Raw genomic sequence first — 24649 nt, forward strand, 5'->3', positions numbered from 1 at the left:
TTATTTCCACCATAAATATGGACGTGTCCAATCTACACATAGTCTTTTTCAACTAAAATTACTTTTTTAATTCTTTTCTGCTAGTTTCCTTCGGTAATATTAGATACTTCTTCTTTAATTAACTCTATTACTTTCTTATCAAATGTTGAAAAATTATTTTTACGCCTAATGCTTTGTTTTAATTATCCCCAAATCAACTCGATGGGATTGAAAACACAAAAATAGGGGAATAGTCTCAGTATGGTGTGTCCATACTTTTCAGCAATACTCTCAAGAGCATACACTGTTTCAAATGTTTTTGTCTGTAAAACTTCCAGTAGTTGGTTTTTGGTATAGTAATGTTCGAAATACAAATTGTTATCCATCAAAAACTTTGTATTTCATCTTTCCTCAAATTTTTTCGGTACTTTGATGAGCTGTCGCGAATGGCAGGAAGCGTTGTCAAGAAATATTACACTAATCGCATCCAAATTTGGAATCAATGTATTTTCATACCATTCCTCGAAAATAATAGCTTCCATGTTCTTATGATAGTCGGAACCCATCCTTTACTTCCCCCTCAATGCACAAATATTAGTCGCGATCCTTTGATCGTGATTGATTTCTTATATACTGTTTTCACTATCTAATGAAAAATAAAAGATTTTGATTTGACTTATCATTATTGAAGTACACCCATCGGATATTTCGACGAATTTGGTATTTACATATTTATTGCTTAGTGATAGCGACAGTGGTGAGGTTCTATATTAGATATTCAAATGAATTCGTACTTTTGCAATATGTTGACAGAACTGAATAATTTAGTTTTCAATATACCGGTTCAATAATGAATAAAGAAGTATCGTATCTAACAAAATTACCTTGTTCTCCAATGCGAACGAAACGAAAGTCAGTATCCAAATGATAATTGCAAAACTCGATTGCATTTATATATGAGAGTATGAAAATGTTCCAGTTTCAGATAAGTTGATATGCATGTATTTTATTTTCGGCCCATACATTTGTAGATTAATTACAAAAAATGTTACACAACAACGTTATATATGGCAGTGAGGCGGTTGATTTCAACTGTTGTTTTATGCGACAGAAAATAGGTTGACCATAGTTTTTGTGGCTCACTGAAAGTGGTGCTATTAGTATGAAGTTGAATGGTTTTTATTTCAGGTTATAATTATATTGGAGCTATTTTCTGCAGTCTATCTGTACGTGAACTGTTAATTTTATTGTTCTTTTAGATGATTGGCGACACAATAACAATCATTAGGAGATATTTTGGTCTTAGTCAATCTGGTCATAATACAAAGTGTAGAACAATATCGTATATTATTCTCTCTAAGCAATTTTGAGGCTACAGTGTCAAGCTTCAGATTTGGGGATGAGAGATTCCTTCTGAAGTAACGCATAGGTGTGTAGAAACTGAATACATGGTCAGTCAGGATTTGACCATGAAATGTGATGGTTAAAGTCGCAATCCAAGTCCTTCCTACTTCGTGCGAGTTTAGAACAGTTTCCTTCAAAGGTTTTTCTTTCTGCAGAGCAAAGTCACGAAGAGATTTCGATAAAGAAAATTCTAGAACTGACTCCTTGCCTGAAAAAAAATTGTTGGGTGAATATCCAAACTGTACCATAGAAGAGTAAATCATTGCATCAGCGGTATCTTTTGGAAAGCCTTGATTCTTTTAATCGATCAGTGCATCAATTGACATTGATGATGTCACCGGCTTCGTGAATAATTTCGTCTAATGAACTTGAATTGAATTGACTGATCCACCTTAATTTATATTCACAATTCAAGAAACGTAAACTGGTAGAACTGACTAAAAATTCATCATTCGAGAATACGTCGCCTGCGAGTGTTTCAAAAGTAAAAACTGGGTTAACGTTCACCGAGCTTCTGCTAATTCAACACTTTTACTCGTAATGCATTATTCATTCTTTTTTTGTCACGCAGAGTGTCTAGGTACGAAACAATATCTTTTTGTAGCATTTACGGTTGTTATTGTTCGCTAATCTTGACAAGATATCCTCTCGGTCTTTAGTTAGGAGATGATAAATGCCACTAGCTTATCTAGATCAAAAGAGGATCAGTTTGAAATGATCGTTTAGGTGTGAGTGATTCGATAACTCAATTTAGAAAGTGCATCTCGAAGATGTAACAGATTGTTTCTGAGGAGGTCTGCAAACTGGAATTAATCCATTAGGAATTTCCTTCTGGGTTATCGAAGATTATTTCATAATGATGCTTCTCTTACTTTTTGTTTCTAAGAAACTTATTATTATCGGAAAAATGTGTGTTAACAGTTGTTCTGATGGGAGATATAGTATTGGTAAAACAATAAGCTACTGATATGTCTCGTTATTTTGACTCGAATTTCGTCTTTCATTACATATGACTTTTCGTTATGAAGAGAAAGGTAATTGTTTTTCATTGACCTTTTTGGGGATTTTTACCTTTCATAATCGGAAAAATATAAATAATAATCACATAAATATCGAATTGAAAAACAAATTGAGAGGACTGGCGCCCCCCTACGCCAGTAACCAGGCTGGATGTCGACGAGGTCGAGGACGAGGTAGAATTTTGAGAAATGTGAAGTGTATGTTTATGTGAATGAAAAAGTCAGAAGGTCTCTCGATAGTCTAATCAACAAGTTCGAAAACATGAAAAATAGAGATAAAGGTACTAAAAATATGAGCGATAGGTCATTCGATTCGGAATCACCTTTAGAAAAATGTTTTTGAAGGATTTTGGTGCAGGTAGAAAATTGCGATTGTTATTACCAAAATGAGATTTAGAAAAATGGTATCTAGTTTTTCGTTAATAACTCAAAAAATATTAATATTTAAGCAAATTTGAAAAAAGCTTGTTGAAGGGGAGGAAATTTTCGATAAAAAAGTCCCGACTCCCGAAACTATCTCCATTATTTATAATTTTAATTTGACGTTGAATATAAGGTTCCGCGCGGCTGTTACGGCATGCGCGCGCTGCTGCTGAAGAGAGTTTATCAAAAGAAATAATTTTTTCATAACATAAAATATCATTTGAAAAATTTGAAAAAATTCTAACATCTTCTTAACACTTGAATGAATCGAGTCCCGTAGAAAAAAAAGTTTTATTACCATTTTTCAAAAAGTTATTCAATTGTTAACTAACAAATTTTTTTCCAATCTCCGTTGGCATAAATAATGGGATAAAAGGTATAAATAATTGGCCTATAAATTTTAAACTTCGTAAGTTCATAAAAATTTATTAATTTGTTCATTATTTTTTTTTAAATACGATTTTTTTAAATCTTATTTTGTTAATAACAATTGCAATTTTTTACCTGAACCCAAATCCTTCAAATACATTTTTCTAGAGGTGATTCCGAATCGAATGAGCTATCGCTCATATTTTAAGGACCTTTATCTCCATTTTTCATGTTTTTGAACTTGTTGATTAGACTACGATGAGAAGACAACTAGTGTACAATTATCCATTAGTTGAAAAAAATTAACGAGAAAGTAGGGTGGCAGTATTACGTAAAATGCGCCCGAGTGAGAAGCAGCGACTATTGAAAAATAATGAGAGAGAAGTACTCTTAATCGCTAACTTGCCGTATTTAATAATTTTGCTCAACACTGATAGAAAAAGAGCTAAGAAATTGTACAAATACCTATTTCAAAGTTGAAATCTGAGATTTCAACTAGAAATTTCCAAGTGGAAATCTCACAATAAAATATTTTTTAACACGTTATAATTGATTTTCTTTAAGTATAGCTCAATTCTATGATAGTTTTCTTCTTCAGTTTTGACTGTCTGTATGGACAAGGCATTGGTAAAAATGCTGCAGGCCTTCACGGATGACCAGCAGGTCATCATCAAGGGTCAAAAGCATAGAGGATAGATGGAGGCTGGTATGGGATGAATGTAAAGTTTAGGAGGAGTAGATGTGGCTGGGATACAACGATGGAAAGACATAATGTTGTACATACCAACCAACAGGGATGAAAGGCTCCCGGTCATAAGAATGGATGGAAGAGTGAAAGAACTATAAATGAATGTGAGAATTGTGGTGGCTTTGTAGAACACCACAAGGAAGTGAGGAAAAAACTGAATGAATTGGCGGTGAAATTGAGGAGATGGACCGGGCGGAATATTGGGCTGAAGAGAAATGCGTGAGGATGATCTATGGAAGGGTAGCAAAACCTGCAGCTTTGTATGACGTACAAGTGTGGGGGAAAAGAATGCATGACAGTAGGATGATGAGACCGCGACACAAAGGCCCTTTCTTCTAGCCTCATGCGGATCATATAGGATGATGCTATCGGCCACAATCAATGTAATCTCAGGGACGACCCCGCTTCATGTTGAAGCGAGGGTCAGACATCACGAATGGAGGAAGATCGAAAACAGAGTGAAAGACGTAGACAGGATATTCTCTTGGATGCAAAGCATATTGCTGGGAGGGGGGGGAGAAGTGACCGAGGTGTATGTGGACGCCGGAGTGAATATGGAAGACGGGAGAATGGGAATAGGCTGGGCGTACAAATGGGGGGAGAATGAATGGATAACGGGGAATGAGAGTATCTCCGGACAGGACAGCGTGAATGAGGCAGAGTTGATTTCGATCGAAAGCGTGGTTAGTGGAAGTATAGAAGAGAGCGTGATTGTTTTTAGTGACTTTGCCATGGCTGTGGAGAGAATAAAAGCAGAGCGGGTGAAGAATAAAACGGGAGCGAAGATTCAATGAATGATTGACGGAAAGGAGTAAAAGGGGTACGTACCCAGATAGTCTGGCGGAGAGCACATCAGGAAAACAATATAGAAAACAAGAAAACTCACAAGAAGGCGATAAAAAGGACGGATAGAGAGTGCATGACGTGGAATGAATAGATAGTAAGAATGAGGAGAGAAAGAGGATCAAAGAAAAAATCATTGAAGAATGGCAACGGAAGTGGTATGACTGGAAGGATGTTCTACAGTTTATGTAGAACAGTCGGATATGAATCGTTGGATCTGTCCCGGAAGGTTGTTCAACTGCTCACGGGCTTGGGAATTTTCCGGGATACCTGGCTAGATTCAACCTGGGTCCCGAGGTGCCATGCCCTTGTGGTTATGGAGAGTCTGAAACGGCAGAGTACGTGATTGAGAGATGCATATACGGAGATAGGATTGGATGGCGCGAGTGGAAAGAGAACATGGAACGTACGAATGGAGAAATGACATTGAGGGTAAATGGTTTGAATGGATAAGGTTTGTTAATGAATGGGCTGAGAATGTGGTAAAGGATAAGAGGGACGGATGAATGGTAAGCTCCTGGCCTACTGTCATAAGGAGGTAGTATACTAAGTCAACATTGAGGTGTCACTGAGGAGTGGTCGTGGTAGACTCAGTCTGGGCAGGTCATTAAGTTGGTAGTTGTAATAAACTTTGTCAATATAATATGTTGTTTTTGGGGTTTATAGGTTGGGTGAATTTTTTGTTGTTTTTTGGGATATTAAGGATTATTGTTAAGATAGGTTTCTTCTAATTTGGTTATTTTTTGATTTGATAAAGAAAATGGGTCTTCTACCCCGCTGATGTCTCCCCTCGTATGGCCGATGTTACGCGTCGGCGAGGGGGGAAGGAGTAGGGGTTTCCCTAACAGTGGTTGCGTTAGATAGAGGAAATATGCCAGTTGTAAGGCCTTCGGGCTTGACCAACTCAAACAAAGACGTTATTCATGTCTGTCAAACGAGTTTTGAAATGAATGAAAGTATGTCAACGTCTTTTATAGACTTTTGAAACATTCGATTATTGCAATTTATCCACTTTTCATATCTTTTTTCAAGATGGCTAGCCAAGTACGATTCATTTCTGAGAAACTGTTTGAAATAAATTGTATTTATGTTTTAGTTTGCACATTTTTTTAAACTATTGACATCCTTTTGAGAAGTCCGAAAATTCTGTTGAATTTTTGAAACAATTGAAATAAAGTTACGTCACTATAGCGATTTGAAAATAGAAAATTTCACCTGTATACACGAGAATTTGAGAAAAATCATGTTATAGAGTAATTTTTCACAAGGGTGTATTAGTTCATCATAATAATTCTATGTAATCCTAATATAGTTTGATATATTCTATATCAAATTCAAATCCAGTTTGACATTTTGTTACACTAATATTACACTACTCTATGTAATAGTTATGCTAATTTGAAAGAACCTATTTAAAAAAATCAGCTCAAAAATGGTTCACTTTGTAGGTAAATTAATTTTTTTGAATCGATTTCCCTGAATTAGCATAGCTGTCACATTGTATATTATTAGGATAATGATTTGTCGATGATATTGGGGAATTCAATTTTCAAATCAATTCGAAAATGTGTATTCAATTTGTTTAAAATTATATAATATTTTTGGTAGTGTTTTGAGGGGGGCCCTGCTATAGGCTTATTGCTCTTCAGGGTTATTGGGGAATAAGAATATGCATTTTGGGGGGGGGGATGAAGAGAACATAATTGGATTTATCTGTAGGAAAAAAAATATGTTTTCCATTAACCAGCTATCGCCCCCTTACGAACGACAACGCTCAGATGTCGAAGGTTGTGCAAGCTTAGAAGTAACGAGGTCGCACCTTTTAACGTGCGATTCCCAGCACGAGTTGGAGGATGGAAGTGAAAATCGATCGCCTGGCTTCGCGGCGTGGACGACTGGTTCACACAGCGTCCGACTGAGTGGGTAGAGCAAACCAACCACGCCAATCCAACCGGCTACCGTCCCATTGAATCAATAAAAACAAAGTTGCATTTGATTAATATGCATGGTCGAAATGAGAAGTCATCTTTGGAGTCGGTTATGAAAAAGCATCTTGACCAGGTGTTTCATAGTCAGCCCCTTACTTTTTGTCAAGCATATTATGGAGTAACTGAATATATTCATGTCCTTATACGCACTGACCACCTGATATCAATGACAATTTGAATATAATGAAAACTACCTTACATCCTCATACGTAAGTATACAATCACATCATTACTCAAAAATATTCCCATGGTCCATATAAGTTCATATACTGAAAGTAGTTAACGAGGACACTGTAATTAATCAATATTCTGTTTCATTTTTTCTGTTCAATTGTCAACTGAATTTTCCCACGTTCTCGTACAACACAGTTGTTACGATAGTTCATTAAGAAAGTAGTAATTTGGAATATGTTTCGAAATTGAAATGTTTCGTGAAATTTTGCTTTTAGTTTTAAATGTATGTCTGATATTCCTCTAATCATTTATACGCATCAACACATGAGCTTAAAAGTCCCGGGCCTAAGAAAGCAAACGCGTTTTTTTTATCAAAATTAGCTTTATCCAATACCACTTTTGTAGACTGATAAATCTTTCGCCTCGAAATAGGCCCCAGTTTTAGCATTCCATCAAAATTTCTTACCCGTGTGCATTTTTTCGAGGTATGCGAACAGCCATTAGTCGCTGGGATGTAGGAGCAATTCGAAGTTCAATTCATATAGTTTTGCCATTGTTTTGATTGACTTGTGACACGGTGCGTTGTCTTGATGAAAAAAATTGTTTTTCTTCGCCATATGCCGTCGTTTCTCTGCAATTTCGATCTTCAAACGCTCCAATAACGCTGTATAATATTCACTGTTGATGGTGTTTTTTTTCCCCACATCCAAAAATACTGAGACAGCCTCAGTACCCTTCCCGCCGATTGTTGTACTTTCGGGCGCTTTGGACGAGGTTCACCAGTTGCCCTCCACTCAGATGACGATCTTTTTGATTCCGGAGTGAAGTGATGGATCCATGCTTCTTCATCCATTGTCACATATCGACGCAAAAATTCAGGTTTTTTATGTTTAAATATGGCCAAACACTGTACAGAATCATCAAAACGTACTTGTTTTTGGTTCCTTTTGAGCTCGCGCGGCACCCACTTTGAAGAAAGCTTTCTCATGGTCAAATTTCCATGCAATACAAGGCCAACACTTTCTTCTAATATCTTTACAATGTCAGCTAACTCATGCAACTTCATTTTTCTATCATTAAAAACGATTTTGTAGATTTTTATGTTTTCTGGTGTTACTGTTTCATCTGGACGTCCAATGCGTTCTGCATCATCGGTGTCTCTACGACCATGTTTGAAGTCAGCAAACGAACGTTTAATTGTTGTTTTTGATAGGGGGGAGTCCTTATAACACTTTTCAAAGCCATTGCTTCGCCGGAACGATATTTTTTCCAATCAAGAAGCAGTGATTTTGATCCATTGTTTTGAAAATAACACAAGTAGTGTCACTCTTAGCACAATAACTCACAAACTCATAAGTAGAATATCATGAAATTTCAACAGCTTTCTTTTGAAGGGTAATACTAACTGAAAAAAGCGGTGAATGCAATGAGGTTAGCGCCATCTATGTGTTGCGCCCGAAGACGTTTCAGCCCATGTAGTATTTGGAAAAGATATGGAAACTTTTTACATTCGTTTAATAATCAGATATCAGAAGAAAAGGAAACAATTTTGTGAAATGGGCCAGTTTATTGTACGTTACCATTCATAAAAGAGACTTCTGTATGATTCGTTTCTGATTTGTTATGATTACCTGCCAAGGGCCATTCTTTTAACAGCTACTTCGTTCTTTTTTTTGTTTTTGATATGAAGCAAATATACTGGAATACTATTTTTTTCCTCTGCCATATATTTCATTATTTGAGAAACTGAATGACCCAAATTATTAATATGAATTGTTGAAAATCTATAATTTATTTTACTCTCAAATTAGCACCAATAATTTGTGAAAGAGCTCAGTTTAGAAATGGCCGCACTTCAAACATAAATAAGGTAGGGACAAAAATAAAGGGTATACGAGTAATATAGGAATATCAGGAGTATGGAAATGAGTTATTCAAAGTTCTCCAGCTATTCCATAGGTCAATAACCTCAAAGCAAAAATTAGCACGAACGTGAATTGAAAGGGTTATATGCTTTAAACGAGATTAGATTTTGCGAAAAAAAACTTTTTGCCTTTCTACTTTTTCATCTTCATAGAAAAATTGAGGGGAAACCTCCAAAGGAAGAAGGAGAGTAATTGAATTAAAAATAATTTGCGAACGTAGATTTGTCTTTTCCGTGACTTAAAGTCATGTTATGAATAAAAAAAAAATATGCTGATGAGGTAATTATAGCTTCAACGAATGTTTGGAGTACAAAATGAACAGAAAAAAGTAATTTTCTTATATTTCAATGTTCCTATGAAAGTAGCTTTCATTTCATATAATTCAATGTTCATTTTTTCGCCATTCTTCCATAAGCACTACTAATGAGATTTCGACGGTCCGGCCTGGTATTGGATCATTAAGGCTTTTCCTCTGGGCTTTTCTAAAGAAATGAACTTACATTCAAGCCAGTGTCGAATATACCTACACAGTAGGTTGAATGGACTGACGCCTATCAGAAAACAACTACTCCCGTGGCTAATACCACGAAGGGCGTTGGATTATATCTGACAGGCGTCAGTGCAGGAATCTTCACAGAAAATTTCCTGCATATGCAATTGGCAATACAACTGAAAGAGTTGACCCTCAATTTTGGAACGGGCACACTACAATAGGTATATTCGAGACTGTTTTGAACGTTTGATGTTCATTTCTTTAGATTTGTTTACTGCCAGTCTTCAAGCGTAGTCCACTGACTAATAAGAAAGTGCTGGGCTTTTTTCAATCCCCAAAGCTTCAGAGCCACCTATTTTCGTTTTCAGGACACATTTCAGTATTTTTTACTCAATATTCACAATACATTCAACAGTAATTTTATTGACAAAGTTGATACTTTGGCAAGTAACCGATCCTTAGTTTTCAAAGGTATGGAAAAGTTCAGAAACACCACAAAAAATCTCATCACTTGGATATTTCAGGATAATAGCGGATAACTTTTATAAAACAGTAAATATCGTTTAATGTTCTACGTTAATAACAAAACTACGCAAAATTCACGGAAAAGGCTAGTGGTTTATAAAAAAAATCATTGAATTTAGGTTTGTGCAACCTTGATTTGTCAAATCTTTAGATTTTGTAAGTTTTGAATCAACTCTTAAAAACTATTAAGTCAAAAATAGTTTTTATACAGTTGAAGATTATATTGATCCAGCTAGGTTAAATATTATATAGTTTTCATCATTTATGTTTACTAAGGATACACTATATGAATACACTTTTGTCTATTTTCCACGATAGTTCTATATTTGTTGACTAGTTTCGGTCATTACACTATAGACAACGGTATCCTCAGTGAAGTGAATTTCCACAAAATAAACAAGTCGTCAATCAAAGAAGATTCATGTTTACATTACTTTACTTTATGAAAAGTAAAGACTTACGAAGACAGACTACTCATTTCACGATTATCAAAGTTAAACGATGATCCCAATGAAGTTGAAATGCCAAACTTCGACATTGATCGCTGTACGAGATTTATCTTCTGTCTATCCCTGAAGCTTTCACTGCAAAGCAACTAAATGACACCAGAGTTCCAAAGAAGAAGCTTTGAAAACTACGCTTCCTTATGACAATAATTGATATTTTCCTTGAGTTTGTAGTTCAAATTATTGAGACTAGATGTCAGCCGATTCGTGATCTTCCAAAATAAAAAAAGAAAAATAACAGAATTATAAGAGACATTGTTGAAATAACTAGAGTGAGAATGATATACACACTCCGAAACCAATCATTAATTTTGAAAATGAACTTCATTATATTTCAAAAGCACATAATTAGAATTTCGAAGAACAGCAAATATTTCACAATATCCTACTAAAATTCTATCATTTCGATATTTTCATGAGATTCACACGCTTTCGAAGACATAATCGTTAATAATAAAACCGCTCACTATTCATCAGAAAGATTTCCTTTTGTCAATGTTGTAATGGATCGCAATCACCTCGAATTAATTTTGAATCTACCTTGCTCTTGAGTGGAAAGTGAAAAAGAGCAAGAACAAAGTGGACATCGGGTTGGGTAGTAAGAGATCGAGCCAGTTCGTACTCTGATTATAGTTTTTGAACTCTCATAATTGATCGTGATTCACTTTACTTTCCTTCAAAAACGAAAGTATTACATTGCAGACATCAGTTGAAAATTCCAAACGTGTTCGAATGTCAAGCATATGTATTCGAGTGAGGTAGGAAAGCTAAATATCTGTTAGAAATACTTCTCATGCCGAGGTAGTCACGAAGTACAGAAATTTGTGGTTTGTTCTGTGAATATGAATGTGGAAACTATTTGAACGGCGATTTTCCAATATTTCAATATCAATTAACTACAATTCCCGATTACTTAAGAGAAAAAGGGAAAGGAAAAAAATGAAGTTTTGAAGTAAATAAAAATACAAGTTATATTATTAATATCTAATGAAAGAAAAATAAATCACGCCAAAAAAATTGAAACATAGGGAAAAAAATCGAGAAAAGATACAGAATACTTGCGATATTATGTAGGTACTTATATTTCTGTTTTTTGCCTTTGTATTTTTTCATTTCAATTACTATTTTATGAACTATTCAAGAAAATGTACCATTCATCCAAAGGGTTCTTTTATATACAAATCCTGAGAAACTATATTTATATACAAATTCACTATTCATTATATTTTATCGGGTGTCAATGAATCTGTTAGAAAAGTCATAACTTCTAGACTATTAGGTGTATCAATATAAGATTTGGTGTAGGTAGATAATATGTGAAGAGGATAGTTTTCACATATTTTACACTCTTCCGTCACTTCCGGTTTCACCGGAATCGGCTCCGGTTCTGAATTTTTAAATGGAACACCCTGTATATTGTAAAATTTTTGGGTTTATGATCTAATTCTGGATCAGAATGTCACATTTTCGCCCACCTAATTTTTTCTTTTCAGAATCACTTTTGAAATTGCATCTAGGTGGTCATGATCGGACGTAAATTTATCTAAGGACCCCAGGTGATGTCAGAAAATTACAATCGCGGAGTTTCAGTGACTAGTATGTTGGATATGAATTAGACAAGTTGGCAAAATTACATTTTCATTATTTTTCAAATGGCGACCATTTTTGGAAAAAAAATCCGAAAAAAATATTTTTTGAAGAATCTGTTGAATATATGTCTGTTAAACTCTCAAAAGTCGAAACTTGCGCGAGCTGAGATTAACGAGGTCTCACCTTTTAACGTGTGATTCCTATCACGGGTTGGACGAAAGGAAGTGAAAATCGATCGTCCGGCTTTGCAATTCGAACGACTGGTTCACACAGCGGTTGATTCAGTGAGTGAAGCAAACCACCCACGTCAACCCATCGAACTACCGTCCCACTACCATCTAACGATACGAATTTATTTGCGATTGGATTACAAATAAGAACATACATTAAATATTACTGCGGAAAATACTTGATAATGATTTATTTACTTTCGTCAAGTGTGCCATGGATAATAATTTATCAACTTTTGTAAGCACTTTCCGAAAAAATTATTTTTCACGAATCTAACGTTACTAATTTATTTGCGATTGGATCAACAAATTCACCAAAATTAACTAATAATTTCTGCGATGAACTTCTATAGGTATAGCTTCTATAAATTTTTACATTTCAGCTCGTTCAATTGTTTCTCTTAACACGTTTCGTAACATTTGAGGCGTTATACTTCTAAATGCCTGTAGAATCCTTTCTTCTGAGATTTCGAGAGTGGCTGAGGCTGTTGCATTATGAACCCTCTCTTTAACATATCCCCAAATGAAGAAATCTAGCACAGTCAGATCCGGTGAACGGGCAGGCCACCGTACTGGACCATTGGATGCAATAACTTGATTATTAAAATGCCGCATTGAGTAATCAAGAACGTCTCTGATATTATGAGGGGTTGCTCCATCTTATTGGAAGTGAATTTGCTGTAAAACTGCTAAAGGTAGATTCTTGTGTTGATCTTGACTTTATTTTCAAGAAGACCTATGTAATTAACTTAACCTAACTGACCCACTAAGCAATTTGACCCAATTATTCTGTTTCCAATGATACCAGCCCAGACATTGACCTCAAACATTTCTTGAAAATTGTCCTGTCTCATTGCATGTCGATTTTGTTGGGCCCAGTACCGAGAATTTTGCTTATTTGTAAACCGTGATTCGTCCGAAAATAGAATAGAGTTGATAAAATTTGGGTTAACTCTAATGTTGACGTAAATGATATTTAAATGCTTGATATCCGTGGTTTTTCAGTATTTTTCTTGCTGATTCGTGACTTATCTGCATTTCTCGGCTCACTTCTCTTAAAGAAACAGTTCTGTCAACCTCAACCATAGCAAGAATGTCAATCTCGTTAATATTAGTCACTAAAACTACGCGATATTAATGTTCCATTATGGCCACCTAGATGCAATTTCAAAAGTGACTCTGCAAACATTAAGTAGGCGTGAAATCCTTCGAAAATTCAACATTCTGATCCCGAATTGTCCCAAAAATTCAAAAATGTTACAATATACAGGGTGTTCCATTAAAAATTTAGAACCGGTGAAACCGGAAGTGACCGGAAAGTGGAAAATATGTGAAAACTTTCCTTTTCACGTACCAAATCTCATTTTGATACACCTAATAGCAGTGATGTATAAGATACCCTATACAAAGTATCTGGAATACAAAATGCAAGATACCTAAAAAAAAAAGAATTTCAGATACCAGATACAAATAATATTCTAAAAAGGTATCTGAAATACTAGATACAAAATACCTATCTTTCAAATACTTTTTAAAGATAAAACACTTTTGTAATAAAACAACATTTAATTGAACTGCCAAGTTTATTTATTCAAGAAAACAATTTTTGATAAAATTGAAACTTTAATTTTTTTCAATCTTTATATTTTAGTTGATATTTCAGTAAAAGTAATTACTCAAACATATTGTCGCTCATCTTCCTTCTATGAGGCCTCATGATCATGCCACCAAAGGAAAAGAGTCGCTCCACAGGGGCAGAGCTGGGCAAACAGGTGTTATATTTTAGGAATATTTTTTTATTGTAAGATAAGTTCTTTTACATATTCCTTCCGCGCTTTTGGTACCCATTTCAGGTTAAACATTGGATGGGACACTGAGACTAATATAGCATCGTTTTCTGCTGGTTCCAACTGCAAAAACCGTTTAAACCGTCTATCTAAGTTTTTTCTATTAGATCTAGCAAAGGGGTTGCAGTATTTCAGATTTCCCATTCTGAGGCTTTTGATAACATGTTGGATTATGTATAATTCCGGTAACAGACAGCCATAATAAGTGTCTTTTTCCCCTTGCAGGCTTTGAATAGCTTCTGCTATTGGCTTTGAACAGTCCACATTTTCACTTAAAGAGTGAATTTCATTTTCTTTCAGCGGTGGTAACTTTAACATTTTCATGGCTTCACTAAGATGGTTCTGCACGGCTGAAAGATCTTATATTGAATTATATAGTAGGAGTTCCATTGAGTTGCACATGGAGAAGTTGGTGACTTCCCTATTATTTGTAAATATGTCTCGCATGCCTTTGGGGATCTAGCACACAAGTTCCACAGTGCTTGGCACTTTGATAATGCTGTGTCATGTAGTTTCTTATAAACTGTATTTTTGATTCTTGCTTGTTTGAAATCAGTACTAGCAATCATGTGTAAAGTGTGTTTAGCACATCTTTCATGTCCAACCAGAAGGCAATCACCTTCTAAGTCTGATGAAGCATCTGGAAAAGCTTGTGATACTAGAAGTGAATCATCATCTTCACTATCTTCATCAAGTGATGTTTTTTCAAGATCTCCTAATGTTTGTGAAACATGTTCATTTTCAACTACCTCTGAATCAGACTTTCCAAATACCTCAAACGCCTTAACCATAGTTGAGCCGTTATCTGTAACCGTTTTAACAATTTTTGATAGTTTCAGATCATAGTCTGAATGTATATAAGCTATCATTTCAGCAACTTTTTCATATGTGTGAGCCCCCTTCTATCTTTTGCAAGCAGTTGCAGCACTTTTCCTTTCAAAAGTCTTACTTTCAATCCAATGGACTGTAACGCCTAAGTAACTTCTTTTGGATAAAGACCAAATATCAGCTGTACTGCACACAAATTCAACATTGTCCAACTCTAGCTTAAGGTTTTTCTTAAATTCATTGTACTCATTACTAATTTTTTATTCTTAGATGTAATATGATATATAACCTTGGGAGGCTTAGTTAGTTGCTGTGAACCTTCAATCAAAGCTTTAAAAGACTTATTCTCTCTCCACTATTGATGCTGGTGACATGGTGTCAACAATAAATTGTACAATTTACTTGTCCAAATTAACAGATCTTGAACTACTTACACCTGTAAGAGTAGAGTGCTTCAATTTTTTACATACTGATTCTGAACCACTGGCACCACTGCTACTAATCTCAGTAACTTTTCTTTTTTTAAGAGTTGTATTTTTAAGAGTTGTATTTTTAAAATTTTCATAATCTTGCAACAGATCTGAGTGGCCTTCAATTTGTAATAACATAAAAAAGTATATAAGCAGGTACATTTCAATATGGCAAATTTAATATCTTTCATCAGGATAAAAGTCTAGTAAGTAAAGTAAAAATCTAGCACAAAGTAAGTAAATAAATTATTCTTTAAACAAATGCATCAGTTTACAAAACCTACCTTTAAATGCTTCAGGAAATTTGTAGTAGAAGTAACACTACCCTTTATCGTTTTCGAACATACATTGCATACTGCAGATACATTCACATCACTTCCATCCATTTGCTTAATATCTTTGAGCAGTACTTTAAAATGAGTGGTATACTCAACTTGTTCTCTTTATCCCTGAAAACACAAAAGAAACTTTCTTGAATAATATAAATTTTATCGTGGCAGTGACGAAGCAACGGGTTAAGTGGCTAGAATAATACCTAACGTAACAGAATGAACTCTGATTCGACTCAAACTTAATATTAATGAACTTACACAAAAATACTCTGTGTACTAAATTAATAAATTGTTGTTATTCTAACCTAAACTTTTTCCGTTCTGTTCGCAAGTTACATAAACATTTCAGACAAACATGTAATATGCAACTAGCAAAATAAAATAAGACTTACGTTTCCATGTTCGCGATTCCGAATCTAACAAAGGCGATATTGTTATTGATGATTATTATAAATAACACCGTACAACACGTACATATGAAAAAATTACGGAATGAGTGACAGGAGTGATGGTGGGACTTCTGACGATCATCTTGGTTTCGTTCAGGATTGGAGACCTGCTCCCTTACCCTTTTAACTGATGTTTGTCAGAAGGACAAACGGGTCATAACTGAATGGGTGTTGTTGGTATGGCGGCAAGAATGTCCTCAGACATCAGTACCGCCCTTCACGATGTACCCCTGCCTGGATGGGGTGAATTGGATGAAAACGTTGTTCATCTTTCATCGGAGGATATAGGGGCCTCATACGACAGAGTGTCGGGGCCTTCTATATCGAGAGGGGTCGTCTATAGCGTAATCCATAGCTTCCCTGACTAATATGATGGTGGGACATCTTAGGCGGTGACATTTGTAGAAAGATAGTGTCGCCATCTGTCATTTGGTTTCCGGCAATATAAACGAAATAAAAAATACCAAAAATATATACAAATTGATTTCTATTAACAATTTTTTATATCAATTCTACACAAAAAAATCAGCGTTTACTTTTGGTTTTGTGTATATCTTTTAGGCTTTTTCCCATGTACCACAAATGTGTAAAACGTTTTACAAACTTGTAAAAGAACTCAGAATTTTGAAGGAATAATCAACTCAATATTTCTCTCAATATGCCCCTCAATTTTTTTTTGAAAGAGATACATTTGTTCTGTTTCATAATTGATTACGAAAAACTCTCGATGTTCGTTACTTTCCGTTCGGGCGTATCATTTTTTCTTTTTCTAGCCGCCTCGGGAGACCTTCGGAGATTTTCAAATTCACATACGTGGCCCCCTTCACGTGGTTATCCGAAACTCCCCGGCCTGATACTGGCGCGAATAAAGGTAACCCTCACTTTATATTTTGACAAAACTTCACATTTTGTTTGACTTCACAACACACATAGAAGTCCCGCGATATGACAAGATAAGACGAAATTCCTGATCAGGAATGATGTATCAACTCAATAAGGTCGTTTTTAATAGTATTCAGTTAATAAAGGTCAAATGAGACACAAAATCAATTTCTTCCGATGTTACCGTGTCGGCCTATTTGATCATCCTCATGACATACGAGTAAGCATATATTATGGGAATATCAGAATCTCAGAAAATATGTATGTATATAAAATATCACACAACATACAAAAAATGAATCAGTTCACAAAATTGAGTTGTTGAATAAAAATATTAGACTGACTTATAAAGTATCTTCAATAAAAACATAAACATGATTCTTTGAATATTCTGGTATCCTTTTTTTGAGAGTTCTCATGAATTTGTTTTTATTGAAACAAATATGATTATCGGTATATCTTTCATCTGTGTTCTTAGTATATCAACGTTGACAATGGCTTACTTTTATTATCTAGTTATCTGCTTGAAAAATAAGTTGAATTTCTAAAAAATATTTATTTAGTGTCATTAGTTTTATTCGGATTTGAAGGCCGTCGTTTTCTTCAGGCTAGCCACTCACACCAGCGAAACGTCAGTTAAAAAAATCCAAAAATCGACGGCTTTTGAATCCGAATAAAAATAGTTACACCGAAAACCTCGGCCGCGAAAGCCTAAACCATTTCGTCAAAGTAGTCCCCCTCGGATATAATACACTTGATTTTTCTACTCCTCCAAGCAGTTCTGATATGCACTTTTTGGTATGTCCTTGAACGCTCTTAGCGATTCGATTTCAATTCCCCCAATCATCGCGAAACGCCGTCCTTTCATGTGTCTCTTCAATATTGTGAACTGGAAAAAGGCGCAGGAGGCCAAATCTGGTGAATACGCGGGCTGAGGCATGATTACGGTGTTGTTTTCGACCAAAAATTACGAACAAGTTATGACGAGTGAGCTGATATTTATTATTCGATCTCTATCAATCGAACACTCGTCACTATAATCACCTACAATATAAATTTTGTGAGAATTTTTTTTGTAAGTAAGGTTTTTACGGAGTTTTCATTATTTATTCCACCACGCAAATGTGGTGACCTATCCGGCTTTTAGAGCTCCCAGCATGGTAAAAAATTTCATTTCGAATTGTTGCTAGTAACATACATATTCGTTATAAAATGTGATAAATAATTCCGAAAGGTTAACCACTTCTTCATTTCTTGATTTTTAATCCAGTTCTGTAGGTTGCATCATCTGCAACAACCTGCTCTATTTGCTAATAATCAGAAAATATTAACAGTGAATATTCCTTTATGAATGATGCACTAATGGCGTGCTATTTGGAATTGATTAATCAAGAAATGAGTTTTAGTCGTCCTGTTTTCACCAATTAGCAACAATTACGTAGAATGTTTTACAAACTGAATCAAGTAATCGAGTTGTCACAAAAGCTGTTAATTAGATAATGTGGCTAATTGATTCGGAAGAGTAAATGCTGCGTTTGACAAGCATGGTAAAAGTTAAATAATCGCCGCTAAATACAGGGTTGTCAAGATACACGTCCAAATTTTTTCTCAAATAAAACACCTCAAATATCAGAATCACCTTCTCAATTGTCTTGCGATTTTTTGAAACTTACGATTTATGCATTGTTTATTGTTTCTATAAAGATTTTCAGCCCGACCTTCTTGAATGTTTTTCATTTTTTTACGATAGTTTTCACAGTAGGTATGCATTTTGTAATATGATCTTAGTGAATTGCCCTCTCAAGAATAAAATAACACCGATTTAAAAAAATCACATTCGAACAAGGCAAAGTTGAATTTTCAACTTCGAATTGAAAAGTGCTGGGAAATATTCCATAGTTCCAGGTGGTTTCCAACATTTTTTCGAAACCCTGTTTGAAACCCTTTTTGTAAAATATTATCATTGCTCATTTTTCTCTCTATGGCTGATTTAGATAGAAAATACCACATGTTTGACAACCATGAAAAAATAAACAAAAAAACACTTGACTAACAAAATCAAATAAATATTTCCAGAGGTGCCTGCATAGTTTAATTTCATAAGGAGTGATAGTATCAAGTCTCCGAACCAGATGTAATAATGTCAGGTCAGACAATTCAGCTTTCTGCTTCGTTAAGTTTATTGGGGGTCAAAATGGAGACCAATATGTCACGGCACAAGTCGCTGGAATTGCAAAGGGTGCTTCTCGAAACCTTGGAACACTGTTCCAAACCAGAAAACTGTATACACCTCAGCAACTTTTGACGCCTTATTATAAAGCTTAAATCAGGACCTTCTTTGGAGTATTTTTCTCATGTATTGAGCTCTGTCCCCAAACATACCACGGAGTTTCTGGATTCCATCCAGAAAAGAGCCATCCGCCTGATTGGAGACACGAACATCACGTCAACTTTGATAGCCTGGAACATCGAAGAAAGGTTGGAGTTTTGTCTCACTTCTATAGATACTTTCACGGGAAGTGTTCAAAGTTTATCAAAACCTTTCGATACCGTTGACCACGCCATACTTTTGGATACTCTGCATGACAATGGCATCAGAGGTGGAGCCTACAATTTATTCAAAAGTTATTTGAGTAACTGAAAACAAAAAGTGGAAATTGGAAATATAACAAGCACAAGAAACAATAACGTGCGGAGTACCTCAGAGACGGTACTAGGGCCTGTGTTATTTACACTATATATGGATAAGCTCTTTCTACAGGAAAAAGATGGGCAAATATTTAGTTTTGCTGATAATACTGTGATAGTTTACACGGATGAAAATTGGTATGATCTAAACGTCAAAGCACAAGATGAATTGAAAATTTTAAAAAAATGGTTCGACAGTAGACTCCTCTCGTTGAACATTGAAAAAACACATTACCTACCGTTCAGTAGTCTTGAAACTTATCTTCTCCACTATTCCCCAAACTTAGGTTTAGGCTAGATTTACACTTGAGATGGAAGGGGCATATATCATATCTTGTGAAAAAATTGCGTTTTCTATTATTCAGATTCAAACAATTCATATCTTATCTAGACCTCAAAGAAAAAAAAAGGTGTGCAAAAGTTTAATGGAAACTCATTTGAATTATGGGAAGAAGAAGAAGAAGGAAGGAAGAAGAAGGAAGAATATTCCTCGAAATTATTTTACAGAAAGATCTAAGATATTCTAGTGATCCACTTTACTCTGAAACACAAGTAATGGACAAAAGACAACTCTATACCGTACAAGTATGTATTAAACAATATTTGAACAAAGAAAAATTGAAAGTACTTACCCATTCCTACGATACAAGTCAAAAATAGGTATGTCATTCCAAAAATTAACAAAACAGTCGGACAAAAAAGTTTCAATTACATAGCCCCGAAATTATTCAAATATCTGCCGGGCACTTTGAAAATGGAACCCTCTCTCAAAAAATTTAAGAAACATTTGGAAATATTCATACCAGAAAAAGAAAGAAAGGAAATACGTAAAATTATAGAAGAGTAAACAAGTCGTAGTGTGTAGGGATTGTATTTTCAGATGTTTGTAGTGTTTATTTTATATTGAGTGTATTTCACTCAGTGATACATACTCCTAGTACTAATTTACTGTAGTTTTTATTTATACAAAATTGTTAATTATAAATGTTAATTTATTATATTTGATATCTGGTTCCTAATATTTCTCACCCATATTGTTTTTGATTTTCATAATTGTTCTATTTTGTTATTGTTCTGTAATTTACCCACACACAGGGTTTTACCCTCAGTGGAAGTATGTGTTTATTCATCAAAGTACATTGTACTCCATATACTCCATTTTATATTTATGTATTATTATTTACTGATGAATAAATTATTATCATAAGTAATTGAAAAATAAACATTTTTTTAAAGGTTATGCATGTCACTGTTTTCAGGAAAGTGGGTCATATTTTATCTCCCAAAAATATTTCCTGTATCATTATTACACAGTTATTATATTGTTGTAAGAAATGGGAACAACTGAAATAGGGAAGCGATAGAAATTAAGTGAAAACAAAAAAAGATTCGATGAGTTGAATGAATTGAATTGACATCCAATGATTTATTTTTGCCTGAAACGGAAATTCAAAATCTAGAAGTTTTGTGATAATTCAATTTAGAATTTGTTATGTTTGTTCACATCATTTTTGTAAATTAACTTTATCGATGATGAAAAAGGCAATCATGAAAACAAATGATTAAGTTCAAAAAGTTTTAATATATAATAGCCTGCATCATACGACTTGTTTCTATTATTTTGCAAGCTTGTGGTTCCTAAATATTTTTAAAATTACCTAGGTACTGTTTAAAAAAAAACTGTTTTAAATTTGTTTTTCCGTTAATCAGCTGTACTATTAGGAAATATTTTTTAACGAATTTCAATGATAGTCGTGAATTGAACATTCATCTTTACTTCATTCGAAAAAAGACAAGTTTTATGAACAAAATGAGCCAGTTTTGTTTATTTAATATCGGTCATGCAAGTAACTACTCAGGAGTCTCATTTTTACCTTATTACTCAAAACGGGATCTATAATCTCTTTATACTGCTATATCTATGCATTTTGGCAAATTAACCACTTTTATCCAGTGACTAGTGTAGCTGAAATTTGATGAAATATATTCATTGCAAATTTATTAAGAACTAGTTGTTGTCCGCCACTTCCTTCCTACACTTAAGTTTCAACCAAATCAACTGAACTGTATTTTCATAGCATGTTTTCTAAAAATCTTTCGACACGACTTCTCAAATTGAAATATGTTTTCATATAAACGCATTCAAATCGTTCAAGACGTTTTTGAAATTAGAGAGCATAAACGCACAGACATACAGACATCAAATCTAAAAATTGTAGTCTTGGGTTTTGAGCGGAAAAATAAATGAAAAAGCCACCGTAGATGAGACCTGAATCCCAGATCTATGGCACTCAAGGTCAGATCTCTAACAAATACTCCAACATATTGAAAACATACTTTGAATCAGGTTAATTCTTAAGTCTTACTCGTGATTGAAAATTAAAACAACTGAGTCGTTAACATAATAATTGTCGTTTTCGACAATAGTCATAGAAAGGGTTATTATTATGGATTAGATCTAATCCATTCAGGACTCATTACCCACATACAATTTTCATTTCCAAAAATTGTTTTCCTCATCTTACCAATTCTCTTCAATATGACATTACGCTAATTGAATATGTATGACAAAGAGCACACATTAAGCAAGAATCAATGAAAGTTCGATATTATAGTAAGTAGAGACCCACCTCAATGCTGATAGATGCGAGAAATTTCTCTCGTTAACACTTTCGTTAAATATTTTATGGAACCAATTAATATCTTGGCGGATTCAGTCAGGAAATATAGAGATATATTATAGTATTAGACGTAAATGGAATTTGTTCCATGCGGGATTATTTATTTTAATTTTGAATTATAGACTTCGAATTAACGATTAGATTGTCAGCAAAAATACATCTTGATAAAATGTGGTAACATTTTAAGAGCGCTACTAATCAGTTTGTTATGGAACTATGTTTGATGAACTTGTCCCATAATTTGTTAGCAAATATTCTCAATTCAGTTCAATTCATTTATTACCTTTTTTGTCATAAAAAATATGTAAGGTTCGTCATTACACGATTGGACAAAAAAGTTCAACCATACAAATTATGCAATGAAAACAATACTCATAACTATGAAATTGCAATATACACTCTATTCAGTGTATATATTGCAATAACAATATGTCATTGTCAAGGGGAACATGTCCAATGACTATTTGTAGCCCTCGTGGCTCAACCCCCTAAGAGGGGAAGATGTTATCCTTAGAATTATATATGGGAAGGGGTGCCAAGTTGCTCATCATTTTGTTTGGCGTTCAATGCTGCTTCCAATGGTACCCTGATTTATTATTTTTTTGATGAACATTTGCGGAAAAATAGCGTTCTGAACTTGTCACGCCTTGTATTTCTCGTTGACTAATTAAGTCAATTTGTAAACGATTTCTCTTTGTTCCACAATATGGCGAGAGGGTGGCTATTAGGGACTAGAGAGCATAGCTCCCAGGGAAGGCCGCCAGCTTTTAAACAGTGAAGAAGGGCATGTGTAAGATGGAGGGTAGAGCGCCACCCGCTTCATCAACCCTGGAGCTTATACAGCGTACACAACAAAAACGGGAAATTTACTCTAAACGGTAACCGAATGAATCAAACTCGAATCCAGTTAAAATGTTTATAATTCCCTTTCCTAACATCTACACCTTTCCCAGTTGGTTCCAAACTAATCAACAAATCCCCTGATTTATCTGTCAGTTTATAAATTTCATCAACCGTTATTTAGGACTCCACTGGCAGGAAGCCTTGAGCTCCTGAGGCCACAAAGTGTCAAATCTGAGAAGATATTTCTTTTCTAATTGTAAAAAATATCAAAATGTTCATAAGATATAAATTGTATCACACCTATAGCACAAATGTTTCAATTCTAAGCGGACTGTAATGCACCCTGGCTCCCCAAGGAAGAAAGGAGGGTGTCTTTTCAATACTTGAGATGTTGCTGTTTTGGAGTTATTCTTCAGCTTAGATATAAAAGCATATACCCTACACTAATATCACAACACAACAAAGTTTTTGTTTCGGGGTTGAAATTAGATGATTTTAATGTATTTCCACGTGTTAAAACCGAAAGTGACCATAAAAATTATATATTAGCTCTTGTTTTCAAGATATAGTATCATTATATTATATATATATATATATATATATATATATATATATATATATATATATGTATATTGAGTTTTCAACAAATGAAATATTTCATCACCATTAGTTGGTACACATGTTTGTTTACATAACACCCCTCTCATCAGCTGTTCTTAAGTAGTAAACATAACCTATGTGAGTTTGTCAATTGTACGCACATGGTTGCTATTGAAATTATCGTGTGAAGTTGATTTTTAAATTAATTTAAGTGCTGATCTGAAATGCCTCGAAAGTGTGTGAATTCTGTCGATAGCTTTTGCTATATATGTGGTGAAATAACATTTAAGGCTCAGAAACGTAAAATGACAGCCTATGAACATTATTTTGGTGTGAAAGTTGGGGACCAAGATAAATCATGGGCTCCTCATATATGTTGTAATTCTTGTTCCGTCATATTGCGAGAGTGGCTGAAAAATAAAAACCGGGCAATGGCTTTTGCAGTACCTATGGTTTGGCGTGAGCCTACCAATCATACAGACGACTGTTGTTTCTGCTTAACTCCTCCCATTAAGCAAGGTTTATCTATGAAGAAAAGCGGAACGGTTAAATACCATAATCTCCCATCTGCTCTTCGGCCTGTACCACACTCAGACAATTTGCCAGTCCCTTCTCCACCCCAAAACTATGAAATTTTAGAGGAAGGTGATGAAGACTGTTTAGAAAGAGCAACCCATCCTTCTACATCCTATGACCCTGATTTTGAGGTAAGCGATAGGTCTAGTGATCCGCACAAAATTAGTCAAGCAGAGTTGAGTGACCTTATAAGAGATCTTCGCTTGTCTAAGGAAAAGGCTGAGCTATTAGGGTCAA

General features: G+C 34.7%; 1 protein-coding gene, 1 long non-coding RNA gene and 1 pseudogene across 2 annotated transcripts in view; 1 reads left to right on the forward strand and 2 right to left on the reverse strand.

Annotated features, from left to right (window-relative positions):
- LOC111514283 (uncharacterized) overlaps positions 1–24649 on the forward strand; it is a 211947-nt gene that overhangs the window by 62980 nt on the left and 124318 nt on the right. The window lies entirely within an intron of this gene.
- On the reverse strand, positions 1336–16215 carry LOC141482450 (uncharacterized). The gene is made up of 3 exons (XR_012465543.1): positions 16086–16215; positions 15646–15810; positions 1336–1591 (listed from the first exon to the last, which is right to left on the reverse strand). It is a non-coding gene; the product is annotated as an uncharacterized lncRNA (long non-coding RNA).
- LOC141482455 (uncharacterized) lies at positions 14013–15265 on the reverse strand (annotated as a pseudogene).

Source organism: Leptinotarsa decemlineata, unplaced genomic scaffold, assembly GCF_025532065.1.
Source record: "Leptinotarsa decemlineata unplaced genomic scaffold, Ldec_3_MD MMD2_tig00001064_RagTag_RagTag, whole genome shotgun sequence".
Taxonomy (NCBI): domain Eukaryota; kingdom Metazoa; phylum Arthropoda; class Insecta; order Coleoptera; family Chrysomelidae; genus Leptinotarsa; species Leptinotarsa decemlineata.